Source organism: Muntiacus reevesi, chromosome 10 (assembly GCF_963930625.1).
Source record: "Muntiacus reevesi chromosome 10, mMunRee1.1, whole genome shotgun sequence".
NCBI lineage: Eukaryota > Metazoa > Chordata > Mammalia > Artiodactyla > Cervidae > Muntiacus > Muntiacus reevesi.
The window spans coordinates 38,000,523-38,013,497 of record NC_089258.1 but is presented as its reverse complement, the minus strand read 5'-3'; the positions used below and the strand labels follow the sequence as shown (position 1 = coordinate 38,013,497).

At 40.3% G+C, this 12,975-nt stretch overlaps 1 pseudogene; it reads right to left on the bottom strand.

The window, feature by feature from the left end:
• Positions 1-351: 351 nt before the first annotated feature.
• On the bottom strand, positions 352-2,623 carry LOC136176443 (tigger transposable element-derived protein 1-like; annotated as a pseudogene).
• Between the last annotated feature and the right edge of the window lie 10,352 nt (positions 2,624-12,975).

The following is a 12,975-nucleotide window of genomic DNA, read 5'->3' as shown; positions in this document are numbered from 1 at the left end:
GAAGCTGGAAAGAGATAATTCAATTAAAGCCTATAGCATATTGCTCAACATATAATACAAGCTTAAGGATCTTCCAGACAAATCTTTCTCTTTTTCTCAAATGAAGTCCTGCAACATTTGAATGTGACCACAGGCCTTCCTCAGAGATACTGAGGATTTGGTTCCAGGCCACCTATTAAAGTAAATCTTTCAATAAAATGAGCCACATAAATTTTTGACTTCCCAGTGCATATAAAAGGTATTTTTACACTAAACTGTAGTTTATTAAGGGTGCAATAGCATTATTATATATCTTTTTTAAAAGTATATAATTGAAAAATACTTTATTACTAAAAAATGCTAGCCATCATCTCAGCCTTCAGAAAGGCATCATCGTTTTGCTGGTGGAAGTTCTTGTTGATGGCTGCTGAATGATGAAGGTGCTGGTTGTTGAAGTTTGAGGTGGTGGTGGCAATTTCTTAAAATAAGACCACAATGAAGTTTTCGGCACTGATTGACTTTTCCTTTCACAAACAATTTCTCTGTAGCATGCTTTGCTGTTGGAGAGCTTTTACCCACAGTAGGCCTTCTTTCAAAACTGAAGTCAATCGTCTGGAACCCTGTCACTGCTTTATCAACCAAGTTTAGGTAATATTCCAAATACTCTGCCATCATTTCAACAATCTTCACAGCATCTTGACTGGGAGCAGACTCCATCTCAAAGAACCTCTTTCTTTGCTCATCCATAAGAAGCAACTCCTAATTTCCAAAAGTTTTATTGCGAGGTTGCAGCAATTCAGTCACATCTTCAGACTGCTTCTTTTTTATTTTTTAAGAAAAAACAAAACAAAACTCCTTATTTTGTATTGGGGGATAGCTGATGAACAATGTTGTGAGTTTCAGGTGAACAGTGAAGGGACTCAGCTATACACATACACGTATCCATTCTCCCCCAAACTTCCCTCCCATCCAGGCTGCCATGTAACACACACTTTGCTTTTAATTCTTGTTCTCTTGGTATTTCCACCACATCTGTGGTGACTTTCATCACTGTAGTCGTGAACCCCTCAAAGTCATCCATGAAGGTTGGAATCAACTTCTTCCAAACTCCTGTTAATGCTGCTATTTTGACTTCCTCCTATGAATCATGAATGTTCTTAATAGCATCTAGAATGGTGAACCCTTTCCAGAAGTTTTTCATTAACTTTACCCAGATTCATTGGAGGAATCACTGTCTATGGCAGCTACAGCCTTACAAAATGTATGTCTTAAATAATAAACTTGAATGTCAAGATTACTCCTTGATCCCTCTGCTACAGAATGGATGTTGTGCTAGCAGGTATGAAAATAACAGTAATCTCACTGTACATCTTCATTAGAGCTCTTGAGTGACCAGGTACATTTCCCATGAACACCAATATTTTGAAGAGAATGCTTTTCTTTTAAGCATAACTCTCAACAGTAAGCTTAAAATGCTCAACAAACCATGTTGTAAACAGATATGCTCTCATCCAGGCTTTGATGCTCCATTTATAAAGCACAAGCAGAGTAGGCTTAGCATAGTTCATAAGGATCTTAGAATTTTCAAAATGGTAAGCCAACACTGCTTTCAGTTTCAAGTTACCAACTCTGTTAACCCCTAACAAGAGAGTCAGCCTGTCCTTTGAAGCTTTGAAGCCAGGCATTGACATCTCCTCTCTAGCCATGAAAAGTCCTACCTGGCGCCTTCTTCCAGTATAAGGCTGTTTTATCCACACTGAAAATCTGTCCTTTAGTGTAGTTGCCTTTCCTCATTATCTTAGCTAGGTCTTCTGGATAACTTGCAGCTTCCGCATCAGCACTTGCTGGTCCACTTTGCATTTTTATGTTATGGAGATGGCTTCTTTACTCAAGCTTCATAAGCCAACCTCTGCAAGCTTGAAACTTTTGTTCTGCAGCTTCCTCATTTCTCTTAGATTGAAGAGATATAGGGCCTTCTCTGGGCTTCCCTGGTAGCTCAGCTGGTAAAGAATCCGCCTGCAATGCAGGACACCCTGGTCTGATTCCTGGATTGGGAAGATCCTCTGGAGAAGGGGTAGGCTACCCACTCCAGTATTCTTGGGCTTCATGGTGGCTCAGATGTTAAAGAATTCACCTGCCAATGCAGAAGACCTGGGTTCTATCCTTGGGATGAGAAGATCCCCTGGAGGAAGACATGGCAACCCACTTCAGTATTCTTGCCTGGACTGGAAAGTCCCCATGGACAGAGGAGCCTGGAGGGCTACCGCCCATGGGGTCGCAAAGAGTCGGACAGGACTGAGCAGCTAAGCCCAGCACAGCACAGAGCCTTCTCTACGCTAGGCTTTGTCGTGAGGGAACGGAGCAGCCTCTGTGATCCTCTGTCTAGAACACTGAGACCTTCTCCATACCAGCAAGAATGCTGTCTTATTTTCTTATCCTTTGTGTTCACTGCATTAGCACTTTTAATTTCCTTGAAGACCTTTCCTTTTGCATTTACCCATTGGCTAGCTGGTTCAAGCGGCATTGCCTTCCACCTGTTTCAGGTTTCAACACGCCTTCCTCACTGAACTCAATCCTTCATTAGCTTTTGGCTTAAAGTGAGAGATGTCTGACTCTCCCCTTCACTTGAACACTTTGAAGCCATTGTAGGTTTATTAATTGGCCTACTTTCAATATTGTTGTGTCTCGGGGTATCGAGAGGCCTGACGGGAAGGAGAGAGATGGCCGGATGACCAGTCAGGTGAGGAGTCAGAGCACAGGCAGCATTTATTGAGTTTGCAGTCTTACGTAAGGCTCTGTCATGGCACCCCAAAACAATTACAGTGATGACATCAAAAATCATTGACTGCCAGTCACCATTGTCGTTTTTCAGTTGCTAAGTCATGTCCTACTCCTTGTGACCCCATGGATTGCAGCACGCCAGGCTTCCCTGTCCTTCACTATCTCCCAAAGGTTGCTAGAACTCATGTCCATTGAGCTGATGATGTCATCTAACCATCTCATCATCTGTCACCTCCTTCTCCTCCTGCCCTCAATCTTACCCTTTTCCAATAACAAAGGTAATAATAATGAAAATTTTTGAAATATTGAGAGAATTACCAGAATGGAGAGACATGAAGTGAGCAAATGCTGCTGGAAGAATGATGCCAACAGACTTGTTCTATAAGGTTGCCACTCACCTTCAATTTGTAAAAATAATAATAATAATAATAATTACTATTATTTGCAAAATGCAATGAAGTGAAAGTGAAGTCGCTCAGTCATGTCTGACTCTTTGTGACCCCATGTACCCCATGGAGTCTATCAGGCTCCTCCACCCATGGGATTTTGCGTAAAAGCCAAGGTATGCCTTTACTTGCTACCCTTATATTTTCCTTTCTAATTGAAAAATGCAGCCATAGTCTTCCTCCTTTTCTTCTTTGAAATAGCTTCCACGCCCTTCCCTGTGGAAATATTTTAGTTTAACAACTCTCCCATTTCTTCATTTATTTGCCATCTGTAACAAAAATCTTAAAACCTAAGATGTCCATAGCATCCAGAAATTGTCACGTCTTTTTTTTTTTTAACTTCTTTCTTTTTTTTTTTTTTTTCAGTGGGTTTTGTCATACATTGATATGAATCAGCCATAGGGTCACATGTCTTTTTATAAAATTATTTTTATTTCTCTTCCTCAGTGCTATTAACCTGAAAACATAATCTATGAGAGTGAATTCTGTGGAAGTTAAATACAGTTCTCTCTTTTTATAAAATACACTTTGCCAAGTGCCAGGGCATATGCATCTCTGAAGTCTTTATTGTTCTGCCTACCATGGCTTGTCTATCCCTATCATGAAAAGCTTTCAGCATCCATTTTCAGGTAGAGTCATTAAGACAATCATTTCACCCAGCTGTCCAGAATCTCATTTGCCACTGTGCTGCTGACTCCCTCAGCCCTGTTAAACATTCCCCTGGTTTTATTAGAACTAATTGCTTTCACACTAACTGGAGTGGATCATCTCTTGATCTTTACCTCCCAGGATAAATAATAGCAGTAAGCTCTCTACTCCCCTGACTCCTATTTATTAATGAGTAGATAGACGCTAGAGATGATAGGAAGTCCTGGTCCTGTGCTTCTCTTTGTGATATTTTGGTGAATCCTCTAACTGGACCTGGGACTATCCTATCACATAACCCAGTATTGCCTTTATCATCTGAGGCAGGTAGCAATACCAAAGACTGCCTCTTACCTAGGTTTTTCCCGGGCTTCATTATATGTAAATTTTCTCCAAGAAAACAGACCACACCTAGGGAAGGAAAAAATTGTTAAAACCTGATGAGTCTTGGACTCAAGTGTGTTTGTTTTTTTTTTTTAATTTGAGGATAATATGTTTGCTTTTTAAACTTGACCCTAGTTTGAGATTCATTCAGTTCAGTTGCTCAGTCATGTCCGACTCCTTGCGACCCCATGAACTGCAGCACGCCAGGCCTCCCTGTCCATCACCAACTCTCAGAGTCCACCCAAACTCAGGTCCACTGAGTCGGTGATGCCATCCAACCATCTCATCCTCTGTCATCCCCTTTTCGTCCTGCCCTCCATCTTTCCCAGCATCAGGGTCTTTTCAAATGAATTTGGGATTAGCAGATGCAAACTCTTATATATAAGATGGATAAACAACAAAGTTCTACTGTATAGCACAGGGTACTAAGTTCAATATCCTGTGATAAGACATAATGGAAAAGATAATGAAAAATATACTGTATATATGTGTGTGTGTGTGTGTGTGTGCATGTATAACTGAACACTCTATTCTACAGCAGAAATTAACATGAAATTTACAACAATACTATAAATCAACTATGTTTATAGCACAGGGAACTGTATTCAATCTCCTGGGATAAACCATAATGGAAAAGGACATTATAAAAGAAAGTATATATATATATATGTCTCTGTGTGTGTGTGTGTGTGTGTAACTAAGCCATTCTGTTGCACAGTAGAAATTGGCATAACACTGTAAATGAACAATTATATATATATATACACACACACACACACACACATACAAAAAAATAAATACTTAAATGAACTTAATCCTAGGCTTCCTGTTGGAGCTAAGAGAGCCATGATTCGGCTACCTTTTCTTTCTGGGAGGGGGTAGCAAATGGTATCAAAACTTGTCTCCCGTGTTGAAAAGTCTAGAGGAAGGCAGCTCCCCTCTGTTTGCTGCCCAGTCACTCAGCTGTGTCTGACTGTTTGCAGCCCTGTGAACTATAGCACGCCAGCTTTCCCTGTCCTTCACCAGCTCCCTGGGCTTGCTCAAACTCATACCCATTGAGTCAGTAATACAATCCAACCATCTCATCCTCTGTCATCCCCTTCTCCTCCTGCCTTTAGTCTTTCCATCTTCAGAGTCTTTTCTAACGAGTCAGCTCTTTGCATCAGGTGGCCAAAGTATTGGAGCTTCAGCTTCAGCAACAGTCCTTCTAATGAATATTCAGGACTGATCTCCTTTAGGATGGACTGGTTTGATCTCCTTGCAGTCCAGGGACTCTCTAGAGTCTTCTCCAACACCACAGATCAAAAGCATCAATTCTTTGGCGCTCAACCTTCTTTACGGTCCAACTCTCACAGCCATACATGACCACTGGAAAAACCACAGCTTTGACTAGATGGTGAAATAATGTCTATGCTTTTTAATACACTGTCTAGCTTTGTCATAGCTTTTCTTCCAAGGATCAAGCATCTTTTTATTTCATGGCTGCAGTAAACATCTGCAGTGATTTTGGAGTCCAAGAAAATAAAGTCTCTCACTGTTTCCATTGTTTCTCCATCTATTTGCCATGAAGTGATGGGACTAGATGCCATGATGTTAGTTTTTTGAATGTTAGGTTTTAAAACAGCATTTCCATCCTCCTCTTTCACTTTCATCAAGAGGCTCTTTAATTCCTCTTCACTTTCTGCCATAAGGGTGGTGCCATCTGCATATCTGGAGTTATTGATATTTCTCCCAGCAATCTTGATTACAGCTTGTGCTTCATCCAGTCCAGCCTCTCACATGATGTGCCCTGCATAGAATTAAAATAAACAGGGTGACAATATACAGGCTTGACGTACTCCTTTCCCAGTTTTGAACCAGTCTGTTGTTCCACGTCCCCTTTGTTGTCCATACCCAAATATCAAATAAAAGGGGTCTACTGAAAGATCACATAAATTTACAGAAACAAAGACTCCTGTTTGCTTTTTTTTAAATTAAAACACAGTTAATGTGTGAGCTTCATGTATACAACAAAGTGATTCAGTTATATTCAGTGTGTGTACATGTATACATACATACACATATACGTACTCTTCTCCAGATTCTTTTCCATTACAGGTTATTAAAAGACATTGAGCGTAATTTCCTGTGCTATATAGTTGGTCCTTGCCAGTTACCAGTTTTAAATATAATAGTGCCTGATTTTAAGTAGGTCCTGAATCTTCCCATAGCTACAGCCCCTTAGCCTCACACAAAGAAGTTTTTAAGAAGCTCTGTCCCTATTCTTAACACTCCTGCTAACTTTTCTGGGTCTTTGCTTCTTTATTTGTCTGTTAATGAGGTGGAATCTTTATATTGTTTAATGAAATACCCACCACTGTCACACACAAGCCCAAAATTATGGTGGGTTGAGCATTATAGAGATTTACTTCTAACTCAAAATAACCTCAAAAATTTGCTTTCTAAATTGATGGGCAGTTCAGAAATGAAGTATCTTTTCATGTTTTGCCTTCATGGTTGCCAATCATGCTTCTCAAAGATGGTCTACTTATTTGAATGAAAGGGAATGGGGAACAGCATGAATGCTCATCCTTAAGGAAGTCTTATGGGCTCAGCATGAAGTAACACTGATCAATCCTCTTCATGTTCCACTGGGTAGTATTCAATGACATGGACACAAATAATTGTAGGAATGCTGGAAAACATGTGCTCAGGAAGAAGAAGTCTTCTAGTAAAGTACTAGCTTTCTGTTACTGGAGAAGGAAATGGCAACCCACTCCAGTGTTCTTGCCTTGAGAATCCCAGGGACGGGGGAGCCTGGTGGGCTGCTGTCTATGGGGTCACATGGGGTTGGACATGACTGAAGTAACTTAGCACGCAAGCAAGCTTCCTGTTACAGAGTCTACAAAGTTCCACCTCACGTCCCATATTCTGGGATATCTGTAGGGTAAGTTCAGTTCAGTTGCTCAGTCATGTCCGACCCTTTGCGATTCCATGAACCATAGTATACCAGGCCTCCCTGTCCATCACCAACTCCCGGAGTCTACCCAAACTCATGTCCATTGAGTCGGTGATGCCATCCAACCAACTCATCCTCTGTCGTCCCCTTCTCCTCCTACCTTCATAGAATACTGGATACACTATGGGGCTTCCCTCGCTTCCCAGGTGGTGCTAGTAGTAAAGAACCCGCCTGCCAATGCAGGAGACATAAGAGACACAGGTTCCATCCCTGGGTCGGGAATATCCTCTGGAGAAGGAAATGGCAGCCCACGCCAGCGTTCTTGCCTGGAAAATCCTATGGACAGAGGAAACGTCCAGGCTATAGTCCCTGGGGTCACAGAGTCAGATATGACTGAGCACACACAGATGCACCTATCAGGGCTTTATTTTAGATATCTACAGGAATATTTATATATTTATTATTTTATTTATTATTTTTTTGGTGATGCTAGATCTTCTTTGCAGCACACAGGCTTCTCTAGTAGTGGTGGGAGGGTTTAACTGACCCGTGGCATGTGGGATCTTATACCCTGACCAGGGATGGAACCCACATCCCCTGCGTTGGAAGGCAGATTCTTTACCACTGAACCACCAGGGAAGTCACTACAAGACAATATATATATATTTTAATTTTATTTAAGATTTCTCTCTTCTTATTTCTCTGTCTCTTAGATCTCTCATAGTTGGAATTATATAGACTAGTCTTATACCATTCAAAAAAGAATTCCTTGTACTGAAACAATTTCTCTGCCTACATCCAGCTAGTCTGACTCCTTTATCACCCTCCTAGCTCCTATTTTTTGGTTGTGCTGTGGCAGACAAAACTTTGGGGACTCTCATAATTTATTCTTAAACTGATTTTCTTTGGATTCTACGAATTTTAATTTTATAGCTTTCCCTTCAGGCAGTTTCTAGCTCACTCTATTTTTTTTTCCCTTAAAGTTCATCAAGCCAGCAATACCTGATATGATCTCCAGTGAAGATGTCAAACTTAATTATAGGACTATCATCCTGTCTTAGCCCTCCAACCTCCTTTAATGCCACTGACGGCACCAATGTTTTACTCAAGACAGAGTCAAAAATAGCTCCTTGTCTTGTAAGCTTTAGTGTGAGCTCTTTCCAAAATCAATTGCTTATGGCACTGTGGAATTAGTTCCACAAACTGTGCCCCGATGTGACATTCGTCATCTTCATTTTATTGCAGCCCTCTGTTTCCCCAACGTTGTGAACGTGCCGTCGCTTCTGTCTGTCCATTTCCTCTGCATTGTGCACTTCGATTTAGGGGAATGATACGCAACGGGGTTAGAATGCCGGCTCTGTCACTTACAGGATGTGTGACCTTCAAGATGTCATTTAACATTTGTGAGACTCTATTTTCTCATTTGCAGAACAAAAAAAGGACAATTATACCTGCTCAATGGTGTTATTTTGTCTATTACATGGGATTATACATGTTAAAAACCCAGCACATTTCCTAGAAATAAGAGGCATTGAATGATTTTTCTCTTTCTTTTTTTTTTAACTTGGTTGAAGAGCCCCATAAAACCAAATTCATAGGCTCAATTCTGTATGCCCTATGGCAGTACACCAAACTACATGTATCAATGAAACCAGATTGAATTTTTCCAATCTAATATTAGGTTTGTAAGGATTCTAAAAAATAATTTAGTATAACCTCTTACCTACACCTGTATAGAGGGAACTTCTCGGTGAACTGTAAGGAGCATAAAGGTAGGTCTGCAGGTCTGTACTCAAAATGAGTTCATAATTTAGAAAGGAGAATTGGATGCCAGCCAGTATCTGTAAAAGGGAGGGCTTATTTCTGATTAGTAAGAAGCAAGTAGAGTTTCTTGGAGGAGACTGCATTTAATCTGAGCCTTGATGAATTAGTAGAATTTTGGCAGGTGGGCATGGAAAAATACTATATGTACAGGGTATTTAATTAAGGTTTAAGTGAGATTGTTTGAACCTCAAGTTGTAAACTCTCATATGATAAGAAAACCCCTCAACATGGCCTCTATTCTTCATCAGAAATTCCATTTTAAGACAGATACAAAGGACAGAGATTTACCATCCTTATTAAAATTTAACAATCAAAGTTTCAAAATTAATACTTTCGTAACTCACTCAGATAAGCCCTTTTCTGAAGGACATATTTTACCCATGAATGGAGGAGATCTGCTTCTTCATTGTCACAGCAGTGGTTGGTCATAATTATATTTGCTCTATTTACATATCTGTCCCCCACTGTGTTATGAATTCACTTATTATGTATTGAGTATCTACTTTGTGCCAGATATTTCTATAGGAACAACAGAAGGCAGAGATCCCTGCCCTCATGAAGAATGCATTCTACTGTGGAGAGACATTAGAATGCATTTATTTATGTGACTAAAATACATATCTATTATGTCACACGGTCATATAACCTATGAAATAAAAACCAAAGGAGACAGAGATAAAGATACCCAGAGGGAGCTTCAGTGGAGGAAACAGCTTGAAGTTGTAAATCAGGGCAACAGGGCAGGTGTCCTTGAGCAGCACATTTCATTAGACTTGAGAAAGGGAGAGATAACCCTTGTTAATACCGGTGAAAAGAAAATTCCAAGCAAAGAGAACAAGTACAAAACTGCTAAGATATGACTGTTCTTGGTGGGTTGCCAAACAGCTAAATGGCCAGACAACCGAGAGGAAAAATGAGCAAGGATAAAAGTAGTAGGAAGTGATAAAACATTATCTTAGGGAATAATATGGTTTTGACGGTGGGAAGACTAGAAGGACCTTGTAGATGATTAAATGGACTTTAATTTTGCAGTGAGTGAAGTGTGGAACCAATACAGTATTTTAAACAATGAAGCTACCTATTATGACTTGTATTTTCAAATACTTATTCCTATCATAATGAATTTAGATTGGTTGGGTATGGCAAGAGAGGGCCAATACAGCAGGCGAGGCAGTGATCCAAGTGAGAGAAGGTGGTGATGCGGCGATGGAAACCAGCATGGGAGAAAGGATTCTGGACTTCTTGTGATAGCAGAGCCAATGAAATCTGTGATGTATTTATTGAATGCGGTGGTATAAACAGAAGGAAGCCAAGGATTAATACAAGGAAGAAAACACCACCAACTTGGATGGGAAAGCCTGTATGAAAAACAGGTTCGGGGAAAAGAGTTCAGTTTTGGACCTCTGATTTGAAATATCAATTCTAGATTTATGGATATAAGGAGTAGGCAGATGGATAGATACATGAGTAAGAGGACAAGAGAAAAGTCTAAAATAAAAACACACATTTGGACATCTTTAACACACAAGACAGTATTTTAATCCAGGTGACTTATCTGAGATCGCCGGGAGAGCGGAGCTGACACAGAAGAGAAGGGGAAAGAATGGGACCTCAGACACTTGAACCTTTGAAATATAGGAAGAAGAGGAACCAGTAAAATAAATTTTGTAGCAGAAACCAGTAGAAAATTATGCAGTAATAGCAGAAGGAAAATCAGCCGAGGAGTAAAGGAAGTCAGATGACAAGTGACAAGAAGGCGCAAAAGAGGAACTGGGTAAGTATCCGTGAAAGAAGAGCTGGACTGAGACTGACCATTGGCTTTGCCCCCGGGGAGGAGATCATTGGTGAACTTGGCACAGACAACCTTCATGAAAGAACGGAGACCAGGACCACACCACAGTGAACTCAAGAGCAAGCAGGACGGCGGGGATCAAAGGCGACGAGGCTCAGCACCTTTTCTGAACACATTTTTTCCCTAAGGGAAACAAAGAAGTAGGGCCTAAGTTGAGTCTTCATCTTCACTTCAGAGAATTTTCACAGCAACCGGAACAATGCAGTCACTCACAAAATGGTTTTGGACAAATAAAGAAAGAAAACGGGGACCATATTAGTTAGATCCAACCCATTTGGCTCTAGTGGGAAGAACGTTTGGTTAATGCTTTCTCCTCAGCACCCACACCCGTTCAGATGTCCCAAACTACAAACTTTGATCTTTAAAAATATAAGGCTCTCTACTAAAAATATTAAAAACTAAGCTATTTTTATTCTTTGACACTTTCTTTTTTTAGATTCACATTGAAACTTAAGCACCTTATATAATTGCCTCCTAACTGGTCTCTTAACATCCATTTTCTTACTCTTCTAGTCCAACTTGTAAAAACTGCCTGATGACTGCTCCTCCGGCCACTCTTCACTTGCAGTGTTTCTGCTCTTACCTAAAGGATAAACTTCACAGTTATTGTCTCCATCCATGTGTCAGCCAAATGAAACTTTTGGCTTTTCTCTTTGTCCTAGTACTCTGATTTCTCCTCATCACATTTTAACTTGTTCTGTTCCCTCTTTTCTATTGCTTTTTTTCTTTTTATAATCTAATTGTCTCTAAATAATTCATGGAAATGACCTCTCTCCCTTAGGTCTCTCTTCATTCTACACAATTTTCCAAATGCCCAATCTCTCACAGAATGTTTTGAGGATGTTTCTGGTGACCTTTCTTGTTACCCTATAGCATGTGTTACAGCTGTTTGCATATGCTATTCCTCTTTCCCCATTCATCAGTCAATTCAGTCGCTCAGTTGTGTCCGACTCTGCGACCCCATGGACAGCAGCACGCCAGGCCCCGCTGTCCATCACCACCTCCTGGGGCTTGTTCAAACCCATGTCCATTGTGTCGGTGATGCCATCCAGCCATCTCACCCTCTGTTGTTCCCTTCTCCTCCTGCCTTCAATCTTTCCCAGCATCAGGGTCTTTTCTAACGAGTCAGTTCTTCACATCAGGTGGACAAAATATTGGAGTTTCAGCTTCAGCATCAGTCCTTCCAATGAATATTCAGGACTGGTTTCCTTTAGGATTAACTGGTTTTATTTCCTTGCTGTCCCAAGGACTCTCAAGAGTCTTCTCCAACACCACAGATCAAAAGCCTCAATTCTTCAGTGCTCAGCTTTCTTTATGGTCCCACTCTCACATTCATACATGACCACTGGGAAAACCATAGCTTTGACCATACAGACCTTTGTTGGCAAAGTAATGTGTCTGCTTCGTAACATGCTGTCTGTATTCATATTTGAATAAGATACTGTTATTTAACTTATTTTTTTCTAATTTTTAAAGGCAGATTTAAAGCTTATGTTGGTTAGAAAGACCGTAGTCAAGGTATCCAGATTCCCACTCTATTACCAACTGTTTTTATCTCCTTTCTTTAACCTACAAAAATTAAACTATAGTAATGGACAAAAAATAAACTATGAATGCTAAGGATTATGATGCTATAATATATTAATATAGTGATGCATGCTAAGTCGCTTCAGTTGTGTCTGATTCTTTGTGACCCTTTGGACTGTAGCCCACCAGCCCCTTTATCCATGGGATTCTCCAGGCAAGAATACTGGAGTGGGTTGTCATGCCCTCCTCCAGGAGATCTTTCAAACCCAGGGATCAAACCCACATCTCTTAAGCCTCCTGCATTGGCAGTCTGGTTCTTTACCACTAGAGCTACCTGGGAAACCCAATATAAAGATATTAATTACTATTAGTAGTAATATCCTACAACAAAACTTATTAGTAGTATGACATGCTGGTATCCTTCTAAACCCTTCAACCTCCAATGATCCTGACCTCCTGATACCCATGTACTTGGGTTGTTAGTTCCCTTCTACATCAAATACGGCTGACTTTGTAAGTAATTGGATGTTACAGAAATCACAATGGGTGACATCTAACATGTAATCTTAAAAGATGTTAGGATTTTGGCTTTGATCTCA